This window comes from Bison bison, unplaced genomic scaffold (genome assembly GCF_000754665.1).
Source record: "Bison bison bison isolate TAMUID 2011002044 unplaced genomic scaffold, Bison_UMD1.0 scf7180017864529, whole genome shotgun sequence".
Taxonomy (NCBI): domain Eukaryota; kingdom Metazoa; phylum Chordata; class Mammalia; order Artiodactyla; family Bovidae; genus Bison; species Bison bison.
This window is the reverse complement of record NW_011495079.1, coordinates 2,433,122-2,438,161: the sequence shown is the minus strand read 5'-3', so window position 1 is coordinate 2,438,161 and position 5,040 is coordinate 2,433,122. Positions and strand designations below refer to the sequence as shown.

The 5,040-nt window shown below is 42.6% G+C and overlaps 1 pseudogene; it reads right to left on the bottom strand.

Moving 5' to 3' along the window:
* Positions 1-1,789: 1,789 nt before the first annotated feature.
* LOC104982271 lies at positions 1,790-2,275 on the bottom strand (annotated as a pseudogene).
* Between the last annotated feature and the right edge of the window lie 2,765 nt (positions 2,276-5,040).

Sequence of the window (5,040 nt, the reverse complement as noted above, 5' to 3'; positions counted from 1 at the left end):
TCTACTGCACAATGTACTTGTCTAGTCCTTGAGGGGATTGAAAAATTGGCAGACCGCATTATTAATAGTTTTCAAGATAGAATCCACATCGAATGCTGCACTGTTCTCTGCCTCCAAAGAGCGGATGTGGGTTTTCTGTCTTATTTGTTGTGATGGGTTTGTTTACTGGAGCTCTTCTTTTAGAACTGTCTAGAACTTTTCCAATTTAAGTGATTCTGAAATGACATTTCCAAAACTAGCCTAAGACTTTGCTCTGCTCTCACTAACCTCACCTCACAGTCCCCCATGAAAGCACACCCAGGCTTCATTACATTTGCCAAGATAGGCTCAAGTAAATCCTACTGTAGATAAACAACCCGTAAAATTAACCATGGGTGAGCAGACAGTCTCTTAATGCACTCTTTAAAGGGCATGCTCTTTAAGAGGAGAAAGCAACTAGGGAATGGATTTGGAGATAATTTGTGTGTTGCAGGTGTGACCTGATAAGGCACTGAAAAGCTCAACTTTATGGCTGTAGAAAGGCAGGATGCTCATCATTGTAGCCTACATAAGGAAAGACATTTATTAGAGCAAGATAAATAACTTATTATTTATTGGGAGTAGGAATAAATAGGTATAAAAATAGTAATATGGTAAGATTTGCTGAGTACTTGTATGCATGATTTCTTTTAGTTGTTAAAGCCATCCTGTGTGATAGGTATTACTGGGCCTCTTTTACAAACAAGGAAATTAACCCCCAAAGAGTCTTACTAATGTATTGGTTTCCATAGCCAGGAGGCAGAGTAGTAGTCCTCAATGATCAGGAGACATTTAGCAATGTCTGGAGACATTTCTGGTTGTCACAACCGAGAGAAAATGCTTCTGATGGTAGAGATGAGGGATGCTGTCAAGTATTACCAAGCACAGAACAACCCCTCACATCAAAGTTTTATAGGCACAGGATGTCAGCAGTGCTGAGGCTGAGAACCCTGAACCGAAGAGAGTGGCAGGGAACCCAGTTTTTTTTTATTCCCAATTCAATGCTTATTTTTCTACAAGTTTCTAAAGATAATAGTGCAGTAGAACTGTCATTGATCATAAGTTTCTCCAGGCCGATGTGCCTCTGATATGGTGGTAGCTTCAGCTGATATTATTTTGATTGTTATTGACCAATCCCAAGTTAACCCCTAGCAAGGACCCTTCTGCCCAGTGTCGCTTGTGCCATAGAAGGAGACTGAATTTGGTTCAGAAGCAAAGGAAAGCTGTAATGTGATTAAGGAACAGAGAGGTGTGAGCTCATGTTGTAGAGTACATGCTCTCCCTTACAGGCTGCTTTATTGGTTTTTCTTTTTTTCTGAACTACAGGGAATTTGGGATCTTAGTTCCCGGAACCTGTTCCCCCTGCAGTGAAAGCATAGAATTTTAATCACTGGTCCACCAGGGAAGTGTCTTTATGGAATTCTTGTCAGTGGGGAGTGGGCTGATTTCTCCTGGGACAGGCGCAGGGATGTGGTAGACTGCAACACCAGCGCAGCCCCTCTGCACGCGGCCCGCCACCGCCATCTTGGATTGAATGCTTGTGCAGTGCTTCTGCGCACGGCCCTGGAGCTGAGGCGTTGGCACAGCTGTTTGGTTCTGGGAATACTGGTCTGAAGGCCGGAGGGCAAGGCCTCTACATGCGTCAGCCTGTGAGCGTGTGAAAAAGAGACTAACCACAAAGGAGAAAAAAAGGTTAGACTCTTTTATTACCATATTCCATTTTTTTCCAAAAACATTTGTATAGTCCAAGTCTTTATTTTCTTTATACCGGTCAGGTCATGAGTTCACAGGGAACGGGCTCCAACAGTTGAGGCTCCTTTTCACTGACTCTCACGAAGTGCGCTTCTCAGGGTGGAGCAGGCTGGCACTTCAGCTGAACCCAAGCCCCTTTCTCTTTGGCGTCCTTCTTTTTCTGATCATTTTCCTTTGCACGTTTTAGAAAGCTATCTCAGCTCTTAAGAGCGCTCAATATGCTCCATAGGCACGTTCATTCTCTTGGCAAGAATCTTGCCCTTGTTTGTTTACAGTGATGCCAAAGCATGCTGGGTAACATTGTAGACTCTCCTAGTTTTGCCATGGTAACATTTGTGGGACGTTCCTTTTTGTATGTACCCAGTCCCTTGATGTCTACAATATCACCTTTCTTGTATATTCACTTGTATGTGGGCAAAGGAACAACTCCATGTTTTCTAAAAGTCCTGGAGAACACATAGTGGGTGTCCCTCCTGTTTCCCTTTGTGTTGGTAATTTTGACAAATTACTGGAAGATGGTGGTTCCAGCCGATACGGCCAGATTCCATTTTTATTTCCCAGGAATTGTTAATGGGTTTTGGTGGTGACAGTGGGTCATTGTATCCATTCTGCTGGGTTCCTGGGGAGCAGGTGGTTAAGTGTTTTGAGTCACACCGCTGGGTGTCACCTGAAGTGTGACAGTATCTAGTCTGCAGGTTGCAGAGAAAGAATCTCCTTATATGTAGCAGAGTTGAGGAGAAAAATGAACTGGGGATTTTTAAAAAAGGCTCTCTTATGGTTTACCCATATAAATAAGAATAATGCCCCATCACATGTATTTACAGCTTTATAATTTTCGGAGCACTTTTATATTCTTTTAACAAATTGAGGAGAAACTAATGCCATGTTCTGTTCTAGTTCTGAGCATACAGAGGAGACCAAATAAGTTTCTTGGCCTCTTGAAGCTTATGTATGAGGGGTGGGGGACACAGACCAGAGGAAACAAATAAGTATGTAATACATTGGAGAAAGATAGGCACCGTGAAACAGTATAAAGCAGAGTTTGCATACTTGAGAATGTGGGCGTCAGGGTGTTGCCATGTCACATAATTGGGGAGGGGAGGTCCATGACTAAGGTGGGTAGTTTTGCAGAGATGTGAAGAGGGGAAGAGAGTGAATCATGTAGATATCAGGGAGAGGAGAGTTCTAGGCAGAGAGAACAGCAGGTGCTCTGGGACTGGTGTGTGCTTGACAAGTTCAAGGAATGGTAAGGAGGCTGGTATGGCTGGAGCTGAGTGAATGGTGGAGAAACAGGGAAGATGAAGTCTCAGAGATAGTAGCCCAGAGACCTTGTAAGCCACTGAAGAAGGACTTTGGGTTTGACTCTGATTGAGAATATGGAATGAAGCAGGGCAAAGGCTAATAGAGTTTTGCCAAGAGAACACACTGGTCATTGCAAACACCCTCTTCCAACAACACAAGAGACGACTCTACACATGGGCGTCACCAGATGGTCAATACTGAAATCAGATTGATTATATTCTTTGCAGCCAAAGATGGAGAAGCTGTATACAGTCAGCAAAAACAAGACTGGGAGCTGACTGTGGCTCAGATCATGAACTCCTTATTGCCAAATTCAGACTTAAATTGAAGAAAGTAGGGAAAACTACTAGACCATTCAGGTATGACCTAAATCAAATCCCTAACTATTATACAGTAGGAGTGTACAGAAATAGATTCAAGGGATTAGATCTGATAGACAGAGTGCCTGAAGAACTATGGATGGAGGTCCTGGATGGAGGAATCAAGACCATCCCCAAGAAAAAGAAATGCAAAAAGACAAAATGGTTGTCTGAGGAGGCCTTATAAATAGCTGAGAAAAGAAGAGAAGTGAAAGGCAAAGGAGAAAAGGAAAGATATACCCATTTGAATGCAGAGTTCCAAATAATAGCAAATAGAGATAAGAAAACCTTCTTCAGTGATCAGTGCAAGGAAATAGAGGAAAACAATAGGATGGGAAAGACTAGAGATCTCTTCAAGAAAATTAGAGAGACCAAGGGAACATTTCATGCAAAGATGGGCTCAATAAAGGACAGAAATGGTATGTACCTAACAGAAGCATTCTTTTTAAAGCTGAGTAATATTCCATTGTATATATGTACCACAGCTTTCCTATCCATTCGTCTGCCGATGGTATGTACCTAACCTTAAGATATTAAGAAGAGGTGGCAATAATACACAGAAGAAGTATACAAAAATGATCTTCATCAACTGACAAAGAATTAATCTCAAAAATATACAAGCAGCTCCTGCAGCTCAATTCCAGAAAAATAAGCAACCCAGTCAAAAAATAGGCCAAAGAATGAACAAACATTTCTCCAAAGAAGACATACAAATGGCTAACAAACACATGAAAAGATGCTCAATGTTACTTATTATCAGAGAAATGCAAATAAAAACCACAGTGAGGTACCATCTCGTGCCAGTCAGAATGGCTGCTATCCAAAAGTCTACAAACAATAAATGCTGGAGAGGGTGCGGAGAAAAAGGAACCCTCTTCCATCATTGGTGGGAATGCAAACTAGTACAGCCGCTATGGAGAACAGAGTGGAGATTCCTTAAAAAGCTGGAAATAGAACTGCCATACGACCCAGCAATCCCACTGCTGGGCATACACATGGAGGAAACCAGAATTGAAAGAGACACATGTACCCTAATGTTCATTACAGCACTGTTTACAGTAGCCAGGGCACGGAAGCAACCTAGATGTCCTAGCAGATGAATGGATAGGAAAGCTCTGGTACATATATACAATGGAATATTCAGTTCAGTTCAGTTCAGTCGCTCAGTCGTGTCCGATTCTTTGTGACCCCATGAATCGCAGCATGCCAGGCCTCCCTGTCCATCACCAACTCCTGGAGTTCACCCAGACTCATGTCCATCGAGTCAGTGATGCCATCCAGCCATCTCATCCTCTGTCGTCCCCTTCTCCTCCTGCCCCCAATCCCCCCCAGCATCAGAGTCTTTTCCAATGAGTCAACTCTTCGCATGAGGTGGAATATTACTCAGCTATTAAAAAGAATGCATTTGAATCAGTTCTAATGAGGTGGATGAAACTGGAGCCTATTATACAGAGTGAAGTAAGTCAGAAAGAAAAACACCAATACAGTATATTAATGCCTATATATGGAATTTAGAAAGATGGTAACGATGACCCTATATGCGGGACAGCAAAATAGACACAGATGTAAAGAACAGACTGTTGGACTCTCTGGGAGAAGGCGAGGATGG